The sequence below is a fragment of the Marmota marmota genome, unplaced genomic scaffold, assembly GCF_001458135.2.
Source record: "Marmota marmota marmota unplaced genomic scaffold, marMar, whole genome shotgun sequence".
Lineage (NCBI taxonomy): Eukaryota > Metazoa > Chordata > Mammalia > Rodentia > Sciuridae > Marmota > Marmota marmota.
Window position 1 is genome coordinate 14843536 of NW_026000205.1, and position 22208 is coordinate 14865743.

Genomic DNA, 22208 nt, shown 5'->3' on the forward strand with positions numbered 1-22208 from the left:
ACAGGGGTCCACCACTTTCATGTAGGAGCAACCAGACTCCAGCAAGTGGAGCTCATGACAAGCCCCTCCTCCCATTCTGCCCCAGGGGGGCTTTGATGCTGCAGCGTGGCCGCACAGGGGGCTTGCTCAGCACTTGCTGCAGTGTGCAGTCTCCACCTGGAGTGCATTAGCAGCTCCTGGGGCCAGCCTCACCCCCAGAGGGGGAACCTGCCTTCCCCAGGGTAGATGGTTCTCTGGTACATTTTGTGAGGTCCTCCATGAGGTCCTTCCATGGGGTGGAGCACAGTCACCCACAGCAGGACCAGTTCGATTATTCCTTGTCCAGATGGCCTCCGCTTCTTCTGCTCTCCCTCACCCCTGTCCCGAGCTAGTGTGTCCAAATAAAGTACCCACACATCAGCTTCGTCTTCAGAGGCACCCACAGTAACGGGGGGGGGGGGAGCTGCTTAATGCACCCTGGTGGGTGTGCCGGGCGCCTTCACAGCACAGAGTACCCCATAGCACCTCCCTTTTCTCTTACCATGCCAGTAGGCCATACCCCCTGTCCATCAGCCTATCTACTCACCTCTGTCTCCATGTGACCCTCTCTTGTGTCTCCTACAGGATGCTCCCTGGAGCCACTGAGCACCATCCTGGAGCACTCCCCACACCAAAGGTCCCAGACATTGTCACATTTACCGACTCCCTACAACGTGTCCCGAGTGGTGCTCCATGCTGCCGCCATACAGACTGTCCACTGGGGCTCCCCCTGTGAGACCAGCAGCTTCAGGTGCTGTGAGGGCAGGAGAGTGACCCTGGACTGGGGAAGGCTCTGTCCATGAAGTCCTCTCACTCTCTCCGAATGGAGGGCTCTTTTTGTATTGGGGGATTTCTCTGTGCCTGGCACAAAGTAGACAACCAAGAAATGATGAATGAGGAAAATGAAGGAATGTATGGGAAAAAAGAAAAAAAAGAAGAAGAATGAATGAATAGGCTGGGTGCCTGTTTGCTGTGTCTGATATAGCATCAGAGTGTCTCTGCCTCACATGCCCTGGGGATACCCCAGGCACAATCAGTCACTCCCCGAGGCCCCCTGGGCAAACATCTGTCACTACTTTGTGTTGCAATCTGCTTGCAGGTGAATCTCTACCCTAGCCTGGGAGCACCTGGATCTTTCTCTTTCTCTGGCACCTGGCAGGGACCGGCAGAGATAATGTGGCTCCGTGGCAGGCAGGTGCGTGGAAGACGTATGTTAGTTGGACTGAGATGTAAAAGGATTCCTCATCAAGCGGGGGACCCTGAAAGCAAGGCCACCCGATGGCTTTGTAGGAGCCAGGTTTTGAGTGAATCCCCCCACATACACTACCCTTCCCATCTTCTTGCAATCGCAGTGGTGGCAGCCACTTTGTGATCTTTTTTCACAGAAAGGGAAACTGAGCCTTGGGTGTGCTGGGCGTGCCTCTTCATCACACCTCACCCAGCAGACATGGGTCGTGGATCCCCTGCAGGATGATGTCACTGAAGGCCCTGGTCCTCTCTGCATATCCCTGAACACTGGGGCCAAGACCATATGCTAGTGCTGATGGGAAACAGCTACATATACCCAGGTCTAGGCATCCCTAAATCTGAAGCCACTGTACCCATGCCCCCACCACACCATGACTGTAACAGCTGCCCCTGCCCTGGGCAGTCTCATCTCCTGTTACTTGGGTGTATGTGTGGGCTTCTTCCTGAGTCTCTGAGCAGAAGAGAGACCACCTCCCTCATCCCCTCATACCAGCCCCTGGGAAACTTAGTGCGGGCTGGCGCTCCCTGAGTGGGATTACCTGTTTCTCTTAGGGGTGGTGGCCCGGCTCTCAGATGCCACGAGATGCCCCTGGATTCCTAAGGAAAAGGAGTCCCCGATCCTCTGCAGGGATACGGAATCCCCCTGTGTGTACCCATCTGATGCCATTGTGTCTGTCTGAGAGCAAGCTGACCCCTCCGACACCCAGAAGCCTTCAAGAGACTGTGACGCCAGCCCAAACCACTCACCTAGAGGGGGAGCACCATGGTGACGGGGGCCGTGGTGTGGGGTTTGGGTGGGAAGGTCGTCCATGTCCCGTTAACCCTGTAGCCCTGCCAGGGCCTGAAGGAAAGGGGGCAGCGCTGTGATAGGCAGAGAGGACCAGGGCCTTCAGGGATATCGTTCTGCCGGGGATCCATGACCCGTGTCTGCTGTGAGGGTGTGATGAAGAGAACCTGGGATTTCTGGGGCACCCAAAGCTGCCTCCCCTCCTAAGAGCATTACAGCTTTGCTAGCATCTTCCTGGGTCCCACCGTGGAGAGACACCCTGTGGAGCCAGTCTCCAGCCCAGAGGGGTGCTACTTAGAATTCACCATTGCCCACTGCTGAGGGTGGAGGGGAGCTTAGAACATTCTGGAACACTTGGTTAGCATTTCCCATTGATGGTTGATCTCCCCAGATGCCCTCCCCCAGCCACCAGTGTGACTGGAGAACATGGAACATGAAAGGAAGATTCTTTGTCTCCTTTTCAGAGGGGCTCTGTAGGTAGGGGAAGCCCAAACCTTGCCCCAGGCAGGTGGAAAGGGGGCCAATATTGGTTCATCATTTCTCATTGAAGGTGATTTTTCATTCAGCTCTGCCTGAGCCCCACCTTTCCCAGTGCGGAACCCCACAGGTCCCTGCTGACTTTTAGATCCCATAGACCTTCCTCAATGTCTAGAACCTGGGCGGGGAGTCGGGGAGGGGCTCCTGCCTTGCTGGCTCCCCGGGGCTCCTCCATCTGCACCTGGACATCCAGTGGTGAGTGAGCAGGTTCATGGGTCCCCTTGGAGAGCTCTGCTTCCCACAGTCTGGAGAGATGTCCAGTTCCTCCGACTGCGGCTTCACAGAGCAGGTCAAAAGTCCAGACAAGTATCTTAGCTCAGGTGAATCACACAGCACCCTAGGACAGAAACTAGAACTTGAACTCTGCTCCTCCAAAAATGTGGGAAAGTGGATCCCCTAGCTGGTCCAGCTGGAAAATCACCCACCTCCCTGAATGGTGTCTGTTTACAAAGGCAGGAGCTCAGAAATGCGTCCATTGTGTAAAAACAAAGCCTCAGAAATAGGAAAACCAGTGCACTGCACTCTTGGAGCAGGGCGGGGGCCGGGGGGGGGGGACCACAGAGACAGTGTGGGTTATATTTCAGCCTTGGGAATTGGTGCCCTGCGGTGCCCTCCCCTCAGGGCTCACCCGGCTTTCAGTTCCCAGCATATCACAGTTTCACTGCACCTGTGCGGCATAGCTTTGTGGTGATTCACTCCAGCCTCCTTTAAGGCCTCCCCACGCCCAGGACCCAAGAGAGGACATTTGTCTTTGGGTATAAAGCCCTGGAGCCCAGCAACCCTAAGCAGGCATGGCCTGGAACCTCTCTGTTTTGTCCAGGTGCAAGTGAATGTCCTAGGGACACTGAAACCAGGTGGGGTTTGCAATGGGGTCTACTAAGACTGACAGGTCAGCAGGTCCCTCATTCTCCCAATCAGCATCTGCCAGGACCTGCCTGACAAAGTCCTCAAACTGTTGCAGGGCAGATGGGGGACTTTCTGGTGAACCATTCTATTCTGGGGATGGGGGCTGGAGTTGCGTATAGGCAAGAGCAGGGATTCCTGCCTCAGTCACATCTGGCTATTCTCTGAGCCTTAACATCCTACAGCTGACCAGAGAAGCTGTCTGCCAATCTGGGCGTCTCCCAGCCCCTTCCACACAGGCGATGTAGAAGAATATTTGACATCCTGTGTTTGAATATGCGCAGGACAGCATGCCACACCCATGGAGGACACTTGTGCTTTTACTGAAATGGGATCATTAGCACATATTCTTGGTGACTTGCTTTTCTCAGGCCTCAGGGCTTATCTGTAGAGCACTGCAGAGGAGAGTTTGAGTGCTGCTTTGGGCGTTGAGCTATCCCCCTATCAAGGACATGTATTGCCAACTTCCCCTCTTTTATCCTTTATAAATAACTTCCTTGTTTTTTTTCCTTTCCTTCCCTCTTCTTCCTTTCGTTCTCCCCCTTCCTCTTGGTCTCTGTCACTATAAACAACTCCACAGCAACCAGCCTGGAGCATGTGTCTCTGTGCACAGTTGCCATTTGTTCTGTAGGACAGTTCCCTAACACAGACTGTCCTGGAGCAAAGGAACGTGTGTTTCAAGTGTTGATACACTGCTAAATCAGCTTCCAGAAACCTTGGCTCTTATATTCTAACTTAATGTTGCCCGTGTGACAAAGGTGATCCACCAATGGTGTTTAAAGGCTTCTCAGTGACCCCGATTATCCCTGTACCTAGGAACGCCTTCTGTGGGGGTCTGCATGGAGACACCTCACCACGAATATGCAAATAGTACCCAGAGATTGTTTTGATTAAACAAGTTAGTGCATGTACTAGGACATTATCAGGATACACATACTCTGTTTTTACATAAATAAATGCTCTATATGTGTGGAGAAACTCTAATAACTATGAATCTTCACCAGCATAATTATCATTATCATTCAAGCTTTACAAATGAGGCCCTTGGAGCAGAGTGAAGGGTGGTCCCCCAAAAGATATGTCTATGTCCTAATCCTGGAACTTGCTTTGGAAAAAGGATCTTTGCAGATGTGAGCTAAGTGTGATGACATGATGATCAACCTGAATTATGCAGGTGGCCCTAACTCCAATGACATGTGTCCTTATGACAGTCATACAGAGGAGATGGCATGGGGAGGAGAAAGCTGTGTGAAGACAGAGACTGACCTAACAGCTATGCAGCCACAAGCCCAGGACAGCTGGCAGCCACCAGAGGCTGTAAGAGGCAAGGAAAAGATTCCTGGAGCCTGAGGGGGCATCACCCTGCGGACACTTTAATTTCTGACTTTTAACTCCCAAGAATGTTAGAAAATATTTCTGTTGTTTTAAGTTTGTTATAGCAGCCTCAGGAAACTAATACAGACGCTGAGCTCAGAGAGGTCAGAAACTTCTTCAGGCTTGCCCAGCACCCTGGCACTATGCCATGTGCCTCCACGCCCTGAAATACTCAGGGAGGGGTCAGAAGTTCACTGTAAGACTCCAGTGCCAGAGAAACCACCCACGCTCCAGGCCACCTCTGGGAGCCCTGAGTGGAGCTCTACTGAGAAGCTGTGTAAATCAAAGAGATTTGCTTGGGTCAGTGTTGCAGTGAGTGGGATGGTGGGGTGGGAATTCTAGAAGGTTCTATGGCCTGAGAAACCTGCTACACCTGACCCTAACTCCGTAGTATGTCCCTTCCCCTGCCCCAGGCAGGAATAAAAGCAGAATGGCTCTTTCTCATTTGTCATGGCAACGACATCTTCTGGTGGCCTTAACTTGGGAATATGAGATGGACCGGTCCAGGTGACCACAGAGGTGTCCATGTTACAGGCAGAGGGCGCCACAGGAGGAGGCTGAATGAACAACAGATTTGGTTGCTTGCTTCCCAGGGAATCATTTCCAAGTCTCAGCTTCAGGTCCTGTAAAATGGGTGAAAGGTATGGGAGCGCTGGACGGGTCAGGCACTTGGCTGAAGGATTGCTAATACTTCCCTCTCTAACTTCCCAGCAGCCCTCTGAACTCGTTATCATGATTATTCCTGTTTTTTATACAAAGAAACTGTGACACAGAGAAATTAACTTGTTAGGGTCACAGAGCTCAAAAGAAGACCAGGCCGGACCTAAACCCAGGGCATTTGGAGATGGAGAGCATGCTCTTAATCCCTCTCCCAGAACCTCAGTGCGATATAAGGAAGAGAATGTGTCCAAAGCCACACTATGCCCAGTCCAACACGGAGCACCATCTAGACTCTAAGAACCTTTGCATGGGTCACCTCATGGATATGTCCCTTACCCTCAGCTCAACAGGTGTCTCCCTGGTGGAGCCAGAGTGCGGGGGAGCATCTACCAGCCCGGCAAGGCCAGCCCCTCCTCAGATGACAGCAGCCCTTGCCATTTAGAATGCACCTACTATGCGCCAGCCTCCATGCTAAGCCTTTACCTGCAATACCTCTACTAGATGAAGGCTGTAATTATTGTCCCCATTTCACAGATGAGGTGACAGCACCAGCTGGGCTCTGCACACAAGCTGACACTGGGGGGTGTCTCTTCCAGAGACCATGATTCAATAGCTTGTCTTCCCCAAAACGGTTTTATTATAAAAAATACTTAGCATATTCCACTTAGAATAGTAGATATTTCATATCTTTTGCTTATTACAATGCACCGTGCTAAACATCCATTATTTAACTGTGCTCTGGGTGTAATCATTCTTCAGGTACTGGGATGCCAGCAATAATTTACATCCCGTGTGAGGAGTCGGGATGTATCTTCTACCTGCTTGGAGAGAGCTGACAGTAGGACAGAATATAATTGTTCCAAAAAGCCACACTTGATAGCTAATGAATGAGCAGGTGAGGATTAGAGATGGGGCGATCCACTGGCGTTTTCGAGAGATAAACCAACAATTAGAAGGAGAATATGTTCTGTTGGCTGTCAGGGAAGATTTTTGCAATGCAAAAGGGAAAAGATGATTTAGACTCCAGGGTAATACGATGTCTGCTGCAGGTATGGGGGAAATCCACGCCCATAGATGTGTTTGGAGGTATATATTTTTTAAGAGGACTTAGAAGAATTTCCTCCATGCCTTTAAGATTTCAAAAAGATCTGGATCTGCCTGTCCACATGTTCACTCAGAAGGCCCATCTTGTGTGCTGTGCTGTGTGCCTGGTACGTGCAACCTGGCAGCTGCTGGATGTGTAAGAGCTCAGAGCAACTCTGAGATCCAGAGAATAGGGACTCCAGGGCATAGGGATATTTTTCTGGGAACTTGTCCTTTGGAAGTGAATTTTAATGATAAGCAGAGTCATGGCTATTGGTTATTGACCACAGAGTGTCTTTTAGGACACTATGCATTATCTGTTCTCATCCTGATGACACAGATGGATAGTGCTACCTTTATGTTGCCCAGGACGAAGGTGAGGCTCAGGAGACTGAGTCCAGCCCTACCCAGACAGTACAGGGCCAGGGCCAGGGATGTGGCCTGCCTGACGCTATCTATCTCTAGGCCCTGCCCTAATCCTCACTACCTATACTGTGGACAGAGAGTCTCAGTGGAGGTGTGTTGGGGTTTTGTAAACAATGAAAAATTTTCCAGCTAAAGTAAAAAACAGTTAAACTGCCTGAAGAATTTACTCTAATTTGATTCCAAGTAATCTATATATTTTTATATATTAAGGCTCCCTGTAGAGTGTGCACACGTGTAAATATAAATATGCCTATACATACATATCTGTGTACTATACATACATATACATACACATACATACATATTTGGAGAGTGTGTGTGTGTGTGTGTGTGTGTGTGTGCATGTAAAGTTAGAAATCCACCACCATGCATTCTGTGCCCAGGTTATTACTCAGCTGACCACTGCAGTCAAGGGAACCCACTGGCCTGCCCCCTGGTGCCATTGATTGTAGCGATTCAGGAGTATTTTATCTCTTGACATTTCCCAAGCTAGATCTGAGAGCTCTGGAGAAGTCAATGAATATCAGACATTGGTGGGGAGACCCCATCCCTCTAAATAAACAGATGCCCACATTTTCCTGTATCCTCAGGCTGAGAGCCTAGCATCTTTCAGATAAGCAAAATCACAAATTTTATTTGTGAAAAAGCGCTCTACGATCAAATGGGACACTGACTCACCTTCTCTGGCAGATGTGATGGAGGACCACATCATATTTCAGTGATGGACAGAGGATAAAGAGCAGGGCTCCGTCCTAGCCCACATTCATAGGATGTGTTCTGTGTGCCTGGCCCAGTGTCACCTGTTCCTTCACCATCCCACTCCAGTGTCCCGCCATTCAGGGTTAGCAGTCCTATTTTAGAAACTAAACAGAGAGGTCCTCCTCTCCAACTCTGCCTGAGCCAAAATTTGGACCTGGATTCTTCCACGTTCTGTTGATTCAGTTCTCTGCACCCTTTGCAAATCTGTTGACCCCGACTTCCTGGTTGGAATCTTTGTTGTCTGCTGTGTTTGTTTTGTCTATCTCTCTCTTTTTTCTTTGAATTTGTTATTTCTTTCAAGTTTGCAATTTCAGGCTTGTGGAAAAATACAAGAATTCCCATCTTCCCATTATCAGATTCTCTGTTGACATTTTGCCAGTTTTTATTCTCTTCTTTCTTGTTGCTTCTCTATGCACACACACACACACACACACATAGACACACACACACAAACACAAAACACAATATGTGATTACACACACATTTTCATTTGTCTGAAGCACTTGAGAATTAACTGCAGACATGATGCTCTTTGCCCCTAAAGGCATCAGTGTATGTGTCTCCTAGAAACAAAGATGTTCACTTATTTAACCACAGGAATCAGAAAATGAATGAAAATCAGGAAATTAATATTGATATGATGCTGTTACCCAATCTATGGATTTTATTCTGGTCTGGCCAATTGTTCTGACAATATCCTTTATAGTAAAAGAAATTCTCTAATCTCTAGCTGCCTTCAGTTCTCTCGTCTCCTTAGCCTCTTTTCAGGAGAGCAGGCAGGTCCTCTGGCTTCCTCTCTCTTTTATGACATTGCAAGCTTGAGGACTCTAAGATGGTTATTTTGCAGAATGTCCTTAATTGGTGTTTATCTGATGCTTTATTAGGATTCCACCAAAATAGTGCCTTATTCTCAGTTGGTCCTATCAGGAGGTGCAGGATGTGATTTGTCCCACATATTAGGGATTGTTTCATTACAGAGGTGTTGCTAGATTCCTCCATTCTTAAAGTACATTTTTAAAATTATGTAATGAATAAATACCACAGGGAGAGATCTTTTGAGACTGTGAATATCCCACTACGGCTCAAACGCTCACCCATCAGTTTTAGCACTGGTGATGATTCCTTGATTCAATTGTTATGATTGTGATGATTGCCGAGAGATCATTTTTCTAATTATATTATTCCTTCTGCACTTACTAATTGTCTTTTCTACTGCAAGAAAGAATTTCCTTTTCTCGCATTTATTTATCTTTATCTATGTAACTCGTGGATTCTTATTTCGTCCATTGGGTTATGATTGTTTCCTATCATTATTTTTGATGTCTAACTGGTCCCAGATTTGGCCAGTGTGCATCTCTTCAAACTGCTTCTTTGTCCTTTCGACATGTCCCTGTTCTTCCTTGAGCTCTTTTTGGAACAAGGCATTTCAGGGTCTTGGACTTTCATGGCTCCAGGCCTGGAACAGGCCATTTCTTTACATGGCCCTGGTTCTCAGTGGAATGTGGCACATAGAAACCAGGATATGAGTGCCAAGTGCACTCGCACTCACTGCTATTGAGGTGTCTTTGCTTCTAGATCTTTTCTGTATGTGTGTGTGTGTGTGTGTATAGGCATGCTCACACACATGCTCTTTATACACATGGTCCCTGAGTTCTTTATTTTATGATACTGTGCAAACATCTACATTCAATGGAAGCTTTTGAATTATGAATTTTGGTCTTTTCTCAGCCTAGTGATACATGCTTCTATTTTCTCTCTTATGTACCTGCACAGAGGCAGCTGTCAGCCATAGCTCCTCATCAGTCACGTGATCAGAAGGAGGAACAATTAGTGTTTTATGGTGTACTGTGTTGCTAAGGTATGATGGTCATTTGGCTAGGTGAAGAAAATGCATTTTCAACTTAACAACATCTTCTACTTACAATGTCTCCCCCGGATATAGCCCTGTCATAAGTCAAGGAGCATCTGTACCTTCAATTCCAGTCCAGCACAACTGAGGTTATTCTATCTCCCTAGTCCCTTTCCAATTTTGTAACTTGCTTCAACAATGAGAACCTGAATCTGATAGTCTATAGAATATTTATTTGTTCAATTTTCAGCTATCTATTTTTGTCAGGTATTTTAATCTTACTTTTCAACTCATTTTAATTGCATAGGTAACCCAGGGACACATTATTTTTTTTGGGGGGGGGTACATTCTTTTTGAAAATAATTTTGAATACAGGTAAGGTGAGTTTTGTCCTTGGCGCTTCCCCCTATTCTCAGATCTAACCACTATCATCAGTTTGGTGTGAATCTTTCCAGACATTTTTTTTCTCTGCCATTATACACCCACAGAAATTAAAATTGTAATGTTTTGAGTTATCTTTATATAAATGGTTTGATGGTTTACACCCTGATTAGTAACTTAACTTTTTAAAAAGAAAAAAAAAACCCTAAAAAACTCTTGGAGATTTTCCATGTTGGTACATATTGATTCATTTTACTGCATCTCAACTTGAGATGCTGAACTGTAAGGAAATGCCTGGTGTCTGAAGATTTATTTAACATGACTAGTCTATGGAACATCACACAGTACCTGAAAAGATTGCATAGCCATCTCCTAAGCACGTGCCAATAACTCCCTGGAGTCACTGCAGGGTAGTATTGTTAGGCTTCAGGACATTCACATTTTGCTGTTAAATATTTGAAAATGCATTCCAAAGTGGCTGGGATGAGTGTCATACCACCTGCAGTGACTGCCCAGTATACCCTTGGGCATCCCAAGATGGACAGTGGCAGCACCTTCATTCAAGACAGAGAATGTGCCCTAGCACAGTGGTGCACACCTGTAATCCTAGTGGCTTGGGCGGTTGGGGCAGGAGGATTGAGAGTTCAAAACCAACCTCAGCAAAAGCAAGGTGCTAAGCAACTCAGTGAGACCCTGTCTCTAAATAAAATACTAAATAGGGCTGGGGATGTGGCTCAGTGGTCAAGTGCTCCTGAGTTCAATCCCCAGTACCCCCTATACCCCAAAGAAAAGACAGAGAAAGTGAGGTCCCAGGGGTCTTGAAGCATCAGGCTTTGCATGGAGACCCCTCCAACTCTCTATAGGGCAGGTGATTGGCCTTGGGTCCCTTTCAGGTATAGAAACAATGATTCTCACGTGTAGAGAGCTCCCACCTGATGGTACAATTATCAACTCCAGCTTATGTCTCAATCACCCAGAGGGACTTCTGTTACAAGGTAGAAGAACTTTCTGTATGAGGTGGTCGTTGTTGTTTCTTTCAATTTTTGTCTATTTCAATATTGGGGTGGAGGGGATAAGGGTGATCTAAAATCCTACTAACACCAACATGACTTTTAGGAGAGTAGCACCATGTTTCTTTGTCCAATTCATACAAGCAATGGCCCATCCCCCTTTTGTCATCCCCCTCACCCAATATGGATCTTTCAAGCATGTGACTTCAATCCTTTATCCATCCAGTGACAAAGATGAAGCAAAAATTCCCACTTTTAAGATTCCTGTTACTTAAGAGCACACTGCCAGCCTTGGGACCTGGTCTCAAATCAAGACCTTCAGACCCCAATCCCAAGATGTTGTTTTGAAGTAAGATTTTTTTTTTCCCTTGTAGATTGACTTGTAAGAATTGAAAAATAGAAAACATTATGATGAAGAACATTTTTTAAATCACCCACGATCAACACTGTCATCAGATATAACCACCATGAATATTTCCCTATATACTTTATACACATATAACAAAATTATATAGAGTATTTATGTGGGTGCTTTATATTGTGAGCATTTTCCAGTGCCATTTAAATTTCCTTTATAAGATTTTAAATGACTATATAATATCCCATCATGTGGATAGATCATAATTTGGGCAATCCTCCATAGTTGGATTTAGGCTAATTTTATATGGGCCATTGTTATAAATAAAGTTTCAAATAATATCCCCGAATGCAAATATGTATTCATATCACTGATCATTTCCTTGGAATACAGGCCTAAAAATGGACTGAATTCAAGGGCTTAAAGTTATGCATGTGTTTCAGGCTCTTAATACCTAAAGCTCAATTCCACTCCTAAAAGGCCTTGACAACCCTCAGGGTTGGGCAGCCAGCTGTGTGAGCGACTGCCCCCCCCCCACCCCCCCCCCCCCGCTCCACACATTACACACAAGACATCATGATTTCTTATGGACATGTCAAGTTTCCAAATGCAGATGAGGAAGAGTCGGCAAGGTTGGGCAAGCATCCTGGGGTCACAGAGAGGGGACCCGGCTCCCATTCCCATTGCTTGATGAACACCACTCAGCTGCTCCCCCATATCATCTGAACAAGCCTGACCTTGGTAAGGGAGGCACGGAGCCCCCAAGGATGGTATCCTGTGTCGGTGGGACATGCTTCTGCCCCCAACCGCCCCTGCTTCTTGCTATCTGAGATGACTCATCCCTTATGCAGGCAGCAGGGCAGTTACCTCTGTAATACCAGCCTCCGGGGCTCACCTCCCTCTGACCTGGGAAAGTTCAGGGCATTATATGATATAGGATATGATGGTTGATATAATGGGTGGTGCAAGGCCGTGGGCCCCAGCCTACATAGGGGTGAGTGGATAGATGATATGAGTGACTAGGTCGAAAATGCCCCAGCTTGTTCTAAGTGGTGTTTGTTAATGGGTAACAGTATAATCATGGGTGAGTTAGCCGCGTGAGTTAGGAGTCTACTAGGACCAAGCATGAAATAATGCTAAGGTCAGTCTAAGGAAACTGAGGTTATGGTTCTTCTAAGTACTCTGTAGAAAAAAATAAGGATAAATACAAAGCCCTGCACTTCTCTTAATCCTTGAAAAGTAAATAGTGAATAGTTTTAGCTATGGATACATGAACATCCTTATTTTACTGAAGACTTCAAAAAGATTAGTTGAGGAGGACTCTGATTTTAGTGTTGACCTGACTAGGTTGAGGGAGACCTAGATAGCCGATAAAGCATTGTTTCAGTATGTTTCTGGAGATTTACACGTGGGTCCGTGGACTCAAGGAGGAAGATTTTTCCTCAGTATAAGCAGGAACCATCCAATCAGCTGGGGCCCCAGATAAAACAAAAAGTAGTGGAAAGACTTTTTTAATTTTTAATTTTTTTTACACTTTCCTAGAGCTGGACACCTTTTTTCTCCTATCCCTGGACATCAGAACTCCAGGTTTCCTGGCCTCAGGACTCTGGACTTTGAACCAGTGGGTCCTCAGCATTTGACTTTAGATTGAAAGCTAGACCTTGTACTTCCTTGGATCTGATGCTTTCAGACTTAGACTGAGCCATGCCACTACCATTCTTGGGTCTCCATCTTGAGGATGGCCTGTCATAGGACTTCTCAGCCTCCAGAATCATGAGATCCAGTTCCTCTCACGCATCTGTTGTCTGGCTGGCTATTTGTCCTGTTGGTCCTGTTAATGCAAGGGCTTCCTGGAAGAGATTTTAAGTAAGGATTTGAAGACTAGAATGACCATGTAGAAGAGAAAATCACTCGTCCACTAAGTCGCTAAGTAACACCTTTTTAAAAATATGGTCTAAAAATTCCTTGGGGAAATGAAATCACCCTTGTAATTATCTTTGTGAGTAAAGTCCTTTGGATAACTGTCTGCTAGGAGTGAAGTCAAGATGAGACTACAGGGCAGATTGCCTAATTGGAGTAAGGCATATGGGTCCAATGAGCCTCACAGGTTTATGGAATAGCTCCATATTTTCCAAACTCCTCTGATGATAAAAATTTACATCTTAGCAATTCTGATTGAGTGGGACAGAATAGCACCTGGGAATACATGTTTTTGCAAGGCTTTCAGGTGATTCCTAGTATTAGGAAACACTGGATAGTGAGTGTAGAAATTCCTGACCAGATCTTTTAAAATGTTAACGAATATAATATTACCTGGGGAATCTTGTGAAACTGCTGATTCTAAATCTGCATGTCTGGGATGGGGCCTGAGATTCTGCATTTCTGCAACTTTAGAAGTGGTGCTGATATTGGTCCTTCAAAGACCACATTTTGAAAAGCAAGCATGCAGACCAAGAGTCTCAAACAGGTGGCTCTTGACACAGATGGTCAGATGTGTTTTGTTTGGCTTTGTCAGTATTTAATTTTGTCAAGTTTTGTTTTCAATAGTTAAAAATTGGAAACCTTCCACTTCTGATCATGATGAAATAACTGGCACCAGAATTGTTCTCCTTCCATACACAACTATAAAACTAGACACAATATATGACAGATAACGTTGAACAACACAAAACAGCACAAATCAGTGCTTCCTAAGAGAAGGGAAGCCCATGAGATGAACCCTCTTGTCACTCAGCCCTCCACATAAGTTATTAATATAAGTAGCATAATCAGAACACCAAGCTGATGTCTGAGCAGGCATGGTAGGCATGCTGAGCTGAAGGAATAGATGTCAGAGTTTGGGCCACTTTAAGTGCCTGGAATTTGAACTGTGGAGAATCAAAGAAAGCGAGCTATGGGTGTGAGTGGCCCTATACAAGTCCATGGCTGAGGACCAGACTGCACATGCATAGAGATCACTAAAGGCTTCGCAGAGGAAACCTTTTAGGGGACTGAAAGCAAAACAAAGAGAACAGAGGTTGAGAAGCCTCTGAGCAGCAGTATTATTGTGGGGAATGGATGTTGGACCCTTGACCCTATCGTAGTGAAAAGGTCTCTTGAGCACTTTGTTAACATCCCAAGGATACTTTGAGACACCAGGAAAGTTATGTACCCTAGATTTGCCATAATAAAGTCTCAATTTGAGCTCCAGTAAGATTCCCAGGTTAGAGAGTTTGGAGATTGAGTCCTGACAAGTTAGAGGGCTTAGTAAATGAATTTGTGTTCATAGTTCTGAATTAAGAAAGCATAACTAATCACATATAAATTCTAGAAGATATACCAACAATTGGATGGCCTCATAAGTTATTAATATAAGTAGCATAATCAGAACACCAAGCTGATGTCTGAGCAGGCATGGTAGGCATGCTGAGCTGAAGGGACAGATGTTAGAGTTTGGGCCACTTTAAGTGCCTGGAATTTGAACTGTGGAGAATCAAAGATTCTCCTAAAAAATGATGGTAGAATTTAAGTTATCTACAGCATATAACCCATAATGTGCAGTATTCAATCAAACATCACTAGAAAGGTGAAAATGTAATTCATGAATAAGAAAAATGTAGTCAACAGAAAGTAAACATGAGATGGCCAAATGTTGGCATTACCAGACTTTAAAGGAGGTATTATAAACATTTTCAAAGAAGTAAAAGAAAACATGGTCTCAATGAGAAAACAGGAAAAAGAATTTGAACAGAGAAAGGTAAACTAAAAAATACTAAATAGAAATCTAAGAATTGAAAACTATAATAACTGGGTTAAAAATGTAGATGAATTTAATATTATAAGAGGACAAAGAAAACCTGGTCTTATTTATGGATCAATAGATATTTTCCAATCAAAAGTATAGAAAAAAATTTTTTTTTTAAATAGAGCCTTAGAGATCTATGTGAAAATACTAAATTATATAATAACTCACAAAATTTGAGAGTCCTCAATTTGGGAAAAAATTTAAAGCAATATTAAAGCTATTTTCATAATAATAAAATGATATCACTCGCCTTTTCTACTCCAGTTTATTTTAATATGTATACAGTGAAGCTTTTCAGACACTGCCTGCATGATATCACAACAGATTGAATGCAGAAACATATGAGAAACTAACTGTCTTCTATTAAGTCAAAGACAACAGTCAGGAAAAATCACATTTCATTCTTCATTCCAAGATAATTTTTTTTATTAAGATTATGTTATTTATGTGAAGTGGTATTGTTATTATTTTTATATGTGTCAGTAAGTGTTTTTAAAATTTCCCAGTTTTAATCTCTAATACAGTAAATATGAGTAGATATGACCACATTAACAAATGCTCTTTGGGGCTCTTGATATATAGTGTAAATGGTGTAAAGGAGTATTGAGATAAAAAAAAATAACATGGGAACTACTGGTTTCATGTACAAGTTCAGGAAGAAGAATGTAATGATAATAGGCACAACAAAATTTGAAGAAATAATTCTTGAAAACAACAAATTGGATCAAAATGGTGACTTAAAATTAAAAAAAAAAACAACAGCAACAAAAAACTAAGTTAATCCAAAGTAAGATAAATAAAGTGTAAATCATCAGAGTCAAGTTGCTGAAAATCAAAGCTAAGAGAATTCTAAAAACAGCACTATTAAAAAACACACTTTGTGTACAGAGAAAGGAATAATAAAAACAATCTACTGAATGCTGATTTCTCATGTTAAACAATGTAGGCTGAGACAATTGAATTGTATTTTTAAAATGTAAAAGAAAAATTGTTGTGTCAACATAGATTTCTATATCCAGCAAAAAAGTAGCCCCTGAAAGTTAAATGAAATAAAGTATTTTCAGACAAAAAATAAATAAAGTTTGGAACATTTATTGCTAGCATATAACACTTCAAGGTATAAAAAAATAAAATAAAATTCAGATTGAAGGGAAGGATACAAAAGTTAATTTAGATCCACAGGTAAGGAATAAAAGTCAACAGATATTGGACATGAGCATATTAATATAAAAATCTTTCTTTTTTCTCATAATTTAAATTTACTTAAGAGAAAAGTACCTAAAATATAAATAATGACATTTTAGAGTGCCATTTAACACATATGCAGAATAGAAAAAGAACAATCAGACTAAACATATGAGGTGATTATATTTTCTTGTGAAATAAAAAAGCATCAGATATGGGGTTGGGGCTGGGGCTGGGGCTGTAGCTCAATGGCAGAGTGCTCACCTACCTCCTGTGAGGCTCTAGGTTCAATCCTTAGCATCACATAAAAATGAGAAAACAAAATAAAGGCATGTGATCCATCTATAACTACAGAAAAAAACATTAAAAAAGGAAAACATCAGATTTGAACTGTGAAATGTAAAGAAGTATAATATAGACTCTTAGAGATTGATAAGGCTAAAATGCATACTATTATTCCTACATCAAGAGTCAGAAAAATTCAAAAGTACAAAAATAGAATAGTACCAATATAAAAAGTAAGTACCAAAAAATAGCAACAATAGAAAAAGTAAGATGGAGTCATGAAAATATTTGTTAAACCTAAATTAATTCAGAAAAGGAACAACTGAATTTAAAAAACAAAACACTAGACACATGGAGATCAAATGATGTTAAACTTAAACACCAACTGAGATTATATCAAATGTATATGTACTAAGCACCCTAATTAAAAGATGGAGATTACTGACTGAGAAAAAACAAATAATGCCAACTCCTTACTGTCTACAGTAGACACTTTAAAGAATAAGACAACAGGAACGTAAAAGGATGGGAAAGATATATGACGAAAGCAAGCAAAATGAGCATAACAAAGGCATGACTCTATAAAGTCAGACAAAGTAGATTTCAAGACAGAATTTTACAAGAATTTTACAGAATTTTTAATTGTTTTTTACAATTAAAAAACAATTTACTAGCAAAATAGAACAATTCGAAATATCTATACCTTTAATCACACAGCATTAGGATTCATAAAGGAAAAAGTAATAGAAATAAAGGGAGCTGGACAAATCAGTAATACTAAAGACATTTTAACATTCTTCTAGTAATTGATAGAAAAACATAAACTGATAAAGGTTCAGGAGATCTAGATAACAATATCGACCCTCCTTATGTAATTGGCATTTGTAGAACTATGTCCAATACCTGCAGAATTTATATTCTTTTCTAATGGACACAGAACAAGCACCAAAATACCTTGTATTCTCAGTCTTAAAATGATTGTCAACAGGATTGAAAATATTGCTATTTTTATAGAGGTGTTCTTTGAACATTATAGAATTAAATTAAGTTGGTGTAAATAAAATACCTTGAAAAGTCTCTATTTTGAAATAAAACAATTTTCTAAATAATTCATGAGTCAATTTAAATTACATAAGTTAAAAGTATTTTGAAAGTAACAAAAACAAAAAATCTAACATTTTGAACTTTGTGAGGGTGCTGCTTAAGAAATACTTTGAACAAAATATATAGTTTCAAATTTATAAATTTATGACTTACTGGCACATAAGTGAAAATAGTCAACTGGACAAATTGAAAGCTTCAAATCCACGGGGGTCATAGAACACCACATAGAGAATGTATTTATAGGCAGTGATTTAAAAGACCTGTCATACAGAAGAAATCTTTTGGGAGCTTGTTAAAATACAGATTCCCAGGCAATACCTTCTGAGGCGCTAATTCAGTGGACATATAGAAAATAAAAGGTTTAATATAAGCACTAATTATTAGATTCCATCTTATAGAGATAGAAAAAGAAAATAATCCTAAAGTAGGAGAGAGTAAAGATAAGGGCAAACATCAACAAACAGGAGACATACTCACAAAGAAAATTAAGAAGACCAAAAATTAGTTATTTGAAATGATTAATAAAATCGATAAATCTCTGACAAGAATGATTAATAGAAAAATAAAGAAAACAAATAACCAATATCAGAAATACAAGTGAGAATATTAACAGAAACTACAGGATGTCAACACATAGATAAAAGAATAAAATTTACTTATCCTAAAGAATAGTAATGTTATAGTACTAAATATGATGAACATGGTTATGTCAATAAATTTTACAATTTCGATAGAATGAACAGATTCCATAAAATGGAATCAAGAGGAAATAAAATATTTGAATAGTTTTATTTATATCTTAAAAAAATGCCTTTTCATGCTGCTGATCACTTGCTTTGCTCTGCAGATTTTTGGTGAATTCAATTCCACGATTATATTTCTGCATTTTTGTCTAGTATTTTGATGTTGTACCTATAAAATCATAGCCAATGCCAATGTCAAGGAGCATTTCCCTATGCTTTCTTCTGTAGGTTTTTAGTTTCAGATTTTATTTTGCAGTCTTTAATGCATTTTGAGGGTTGTGGATGTAGCTGGATGGTACAGCACTTGTCTAGCATGTGCAAAGTCCTGGGTTCAATTCTCAGCACTGCAGGAAATAAAAAAAAAAAAAAACAAAAAAACAGGTTCAATCCCCTTAAGTTAATTTTTGTATATGGTATTGAGATAAGGGTCCAATTTTTTGCATGGCAAAAGGAGAACAAATTATAAGGAAAAGGCAATTTATAGAATGGGAGAAAATTTGTGCAAACTATATATCTGGTATGCAGTTAATACACAAAATATGTGAAGAATTTGTACAACTCAACGATGACAACAAAAATCTAATTAAAAGTGGACTAAGGACCTAAATAAACATTTCACCAAGGAAGGCACACAAATGGCTTACATATATCTGCATCAAGAAAATGCAGATCAAAACCACAAGGAGATCTTCTGCTTGTAGCTATTATCAAAACAATGAAAGAGCTGGGCACCGTGGCGCAAGCCTGTAATCCTAGTAGCTCTGGAGGCTGAGGCAGGAGGATCACGAGTTCAAAGCCATCCTCAGCAAAAGTGAGGCACTGAGCAACTCAGTGAGACCCTGTCTCTAAATAAAATACAAGAAGGGCTGGGGATGTGGCTCAGTGGTCGAGTGCCCCTGAGTTCAATCTCCGGCACTCCCTCCCTCCAAAAATAGATGATAAGTGTTGGCCGAGATGTTATAGACTGTGCGTGGGAATGTAAATTGGTATAGCCATTATGGAAAACAGGAGGAAGGGTTGTCCAAAACTGAAAATAGAACCACCATATAATCCGGCAATCACATTTGGGGGGTATCTCTCCAAAAGAAATGGAATCAGCATCTTTTAAAAATGTTTATTAGTGCATTATAGTTATACAAAATAGTGGAGTTCACTTGACACAATCTTACACGCATGAAATATAATATGCTCCATTTTAGTCACCAGTACTTCCTCTTTCTGTCCTCTCCCCCTGACCCTGTTCCCCTTCCTCTACTCTACTGGACTTCTACTTATTTTTTAAATGTGGAACACACTGTGGTATATTCATATGTGTACACAGCATAACTTGGTCAATTTCATTCCATGGATCCTCTCTTTTCCTGTCCCCCACCTTCCCTCTCAATTCCCTTCCTCTTCTTCACTGATCTTGCTTCTATTTTCATGGAATACCCACTTTTCCTCCCTATTTCTATAGCTTCTGCATAAGAGAGAAAACATTTGACCTTTGACTATCTGAGTCTGGCTTATTTCACTTAACATACATTCCAGTTCCATACATCTTACCAGCAAATGCCATCATTTCATTCTTCTTTAGGCCTGAATAGAACTCCATTGTGTAGATATACCACCTTTTTTTCCCCTCCATTCATCTGTTCACAGGCACATGGGCTGGTTTCCTAACTTGGCTATTGTGAATTGTGCTGCTATAAACATTGATGTGCCTGCATTACTATGATATGGTGATTTTAGTTCTTTGGAATAAATACCATGGGAGTGGGATAGCTGGGTCATTTGGTGGTTCCATTCCTTGTCTTTTGAGGAATATCCATTCTGCTTTCCAAAGTGGTTGTATTAATTTGCAGTCCCACTCCCAATACATGAGTACACCCTTTCCCACATCCTCACAAGTATTTATTATTTTTGTGCTATCTATAATTGCCATTCTGATTGGAGATGAAATCTCAGTGTAGTTTTCATTTGCATTTCCTTGATTGTTACAGATGTTGAACATTTTTTTTTCATGTAGTTGTAGGCCATTTGTGTTTTTTTCATTGAGAAATATCTGTTTAGTTCCTTGCCAATTTATTTATTGGACTATTTAATTTTTGATGTTATTTTTTTTTAGTTTTTTACATATTCTGTGTATCAATCCTCTGTTAGAGTAGTAGCTGGCAGAGATTCTCTCAGTCCATAGACTCTCTCTTCTTGCTTTTGTTTCTTTTGCTTTGCAGAAGCTTGTAATTTGATTTTATCCTACTTATTGATTCTCCACCAGAAAACTTCTAGAGCTAATAAATTCTACAAAGTAACAGGATACAAGATCAACACATCAAAAATCAATAGCTTTTCTATGTTCTAATAATGAATCTACTAAGAAAGAAATCAAGAAAACTACCCCATTTACAGTAACCTAAATAAACAACAACAACAACAACAAAAAACCAACTTGGGAATAAATCTAACCAAGGAGGTAAAAGATCTCTACAATGAAAATTACTGGAGATGAAATCTCATGTAGTTTTGATTTTCATTAAAGAAAGACATTGAAAATGATCTTAGAAGATGGAAAGACTTCCTGTGTTCTTGGATAAGCAGAAATAATATTGTCAAAATGACCATATTACCAAAAACATTATACAGATTCAGTGCAATCCCCATCAAAATACCAATGACGGTATTAAAATTCATTTGCAAGAATAGGAGACTCAGAATAGCCAAAGCAAGACTGAGCAAGAAGAGCAATGCTAGAGGCATCGCAATACCTGATCTCAAATGATACTACAGAGCTATAGTCACAAAAACAGCATGGCATTGACCTCAAAATAGAAACAGACCAATGGAATAGAATACAAGACACAGAGACAAACCCATCCGGATATAGTCATCTGAAAATCAACAGAGATGCCAAAAACATGTTGGAGAAAAGATAAGCTTTTTAACAAATAGTGCGGGGAACACTGGGTATCCATATGTAGATCCATATATTTTACCTTGCACAAAAGTCAATTCAAAATGCATCAAAACCCCAGACATTAGACCAGAAACTTTGCACCCTCTAGAAGAAAACATAGGGTCAACATTCCAACATATTGGTGCAGGCACTGGCTTCCTTAATAAGACACCTAAAGTTCAAGAAATAAAGCAAAGAATCAATAAATGCAATCAGTATCTTGAAGAAATATATGCACCTCCACGTTCATTGCAGTGGGACTCACAATTGCCAAGATATGAAAACAACCTGTATCCATCAACGGATGATTGAATAAAGAAAGTGTGAAATCTGTCTGTCTGTCTCTCTCTTTGTGTCTGTGTGTGCACGTGCGTACATCTCTCTCTATATACATATGGACATACACATGGAAGTTCTGCCATTTGTGACAACATGAATGAACCTGGAAGTCATTATCCAAAGTGAAATAAACTAGACACAGACATACTGCATGATCTCACTTACACTTGAAACTTAAAAGTGTCAACATCATAAAAACCAAAAGGAGGATGTGGCTTACTGGACCTGAGGGCTAGGGAAATGGGAGGTGATGGTCAAAGGGTGCACAGGGTCAGTTATATGGAATGAGCCAGTCCTGGAGAGCTAACATAGAGCAAGATGAATATGCTGTACTGTATCCTCGATATTTGCTAACAGACTTGATCTTAAGTGTTTTCAACATGTTGTGGTTTGCACAGGTGTCCTTCCAAGGTCCTTGTGGCAAAGACTTGATCCCCAGGATG

The 22208-nt window shown here is 41.6% G+C and overlaps 1 long non-coding RNA gene across 1 annotated transcript; it reads left to right on the top strand.

Annotated features, from left to right (window-relative positions):
• The first annotated feature begins 234 nt into the window (after window positions 1-234).
• On the top strand, window positions 235-10626 carry LOC125612622. The gene is made up of 3 exons (XR_007343102.1): window positions 235-769; window positions 1118-1213; window positions 4705-10626. It is a non-coding gene; the product is annotated as an uncharacterized LOC125612622 (long non-coding RNA).
• The last annotated feature ends 11582 nt before the right edge of the window (window positions 10627-22208 follow it).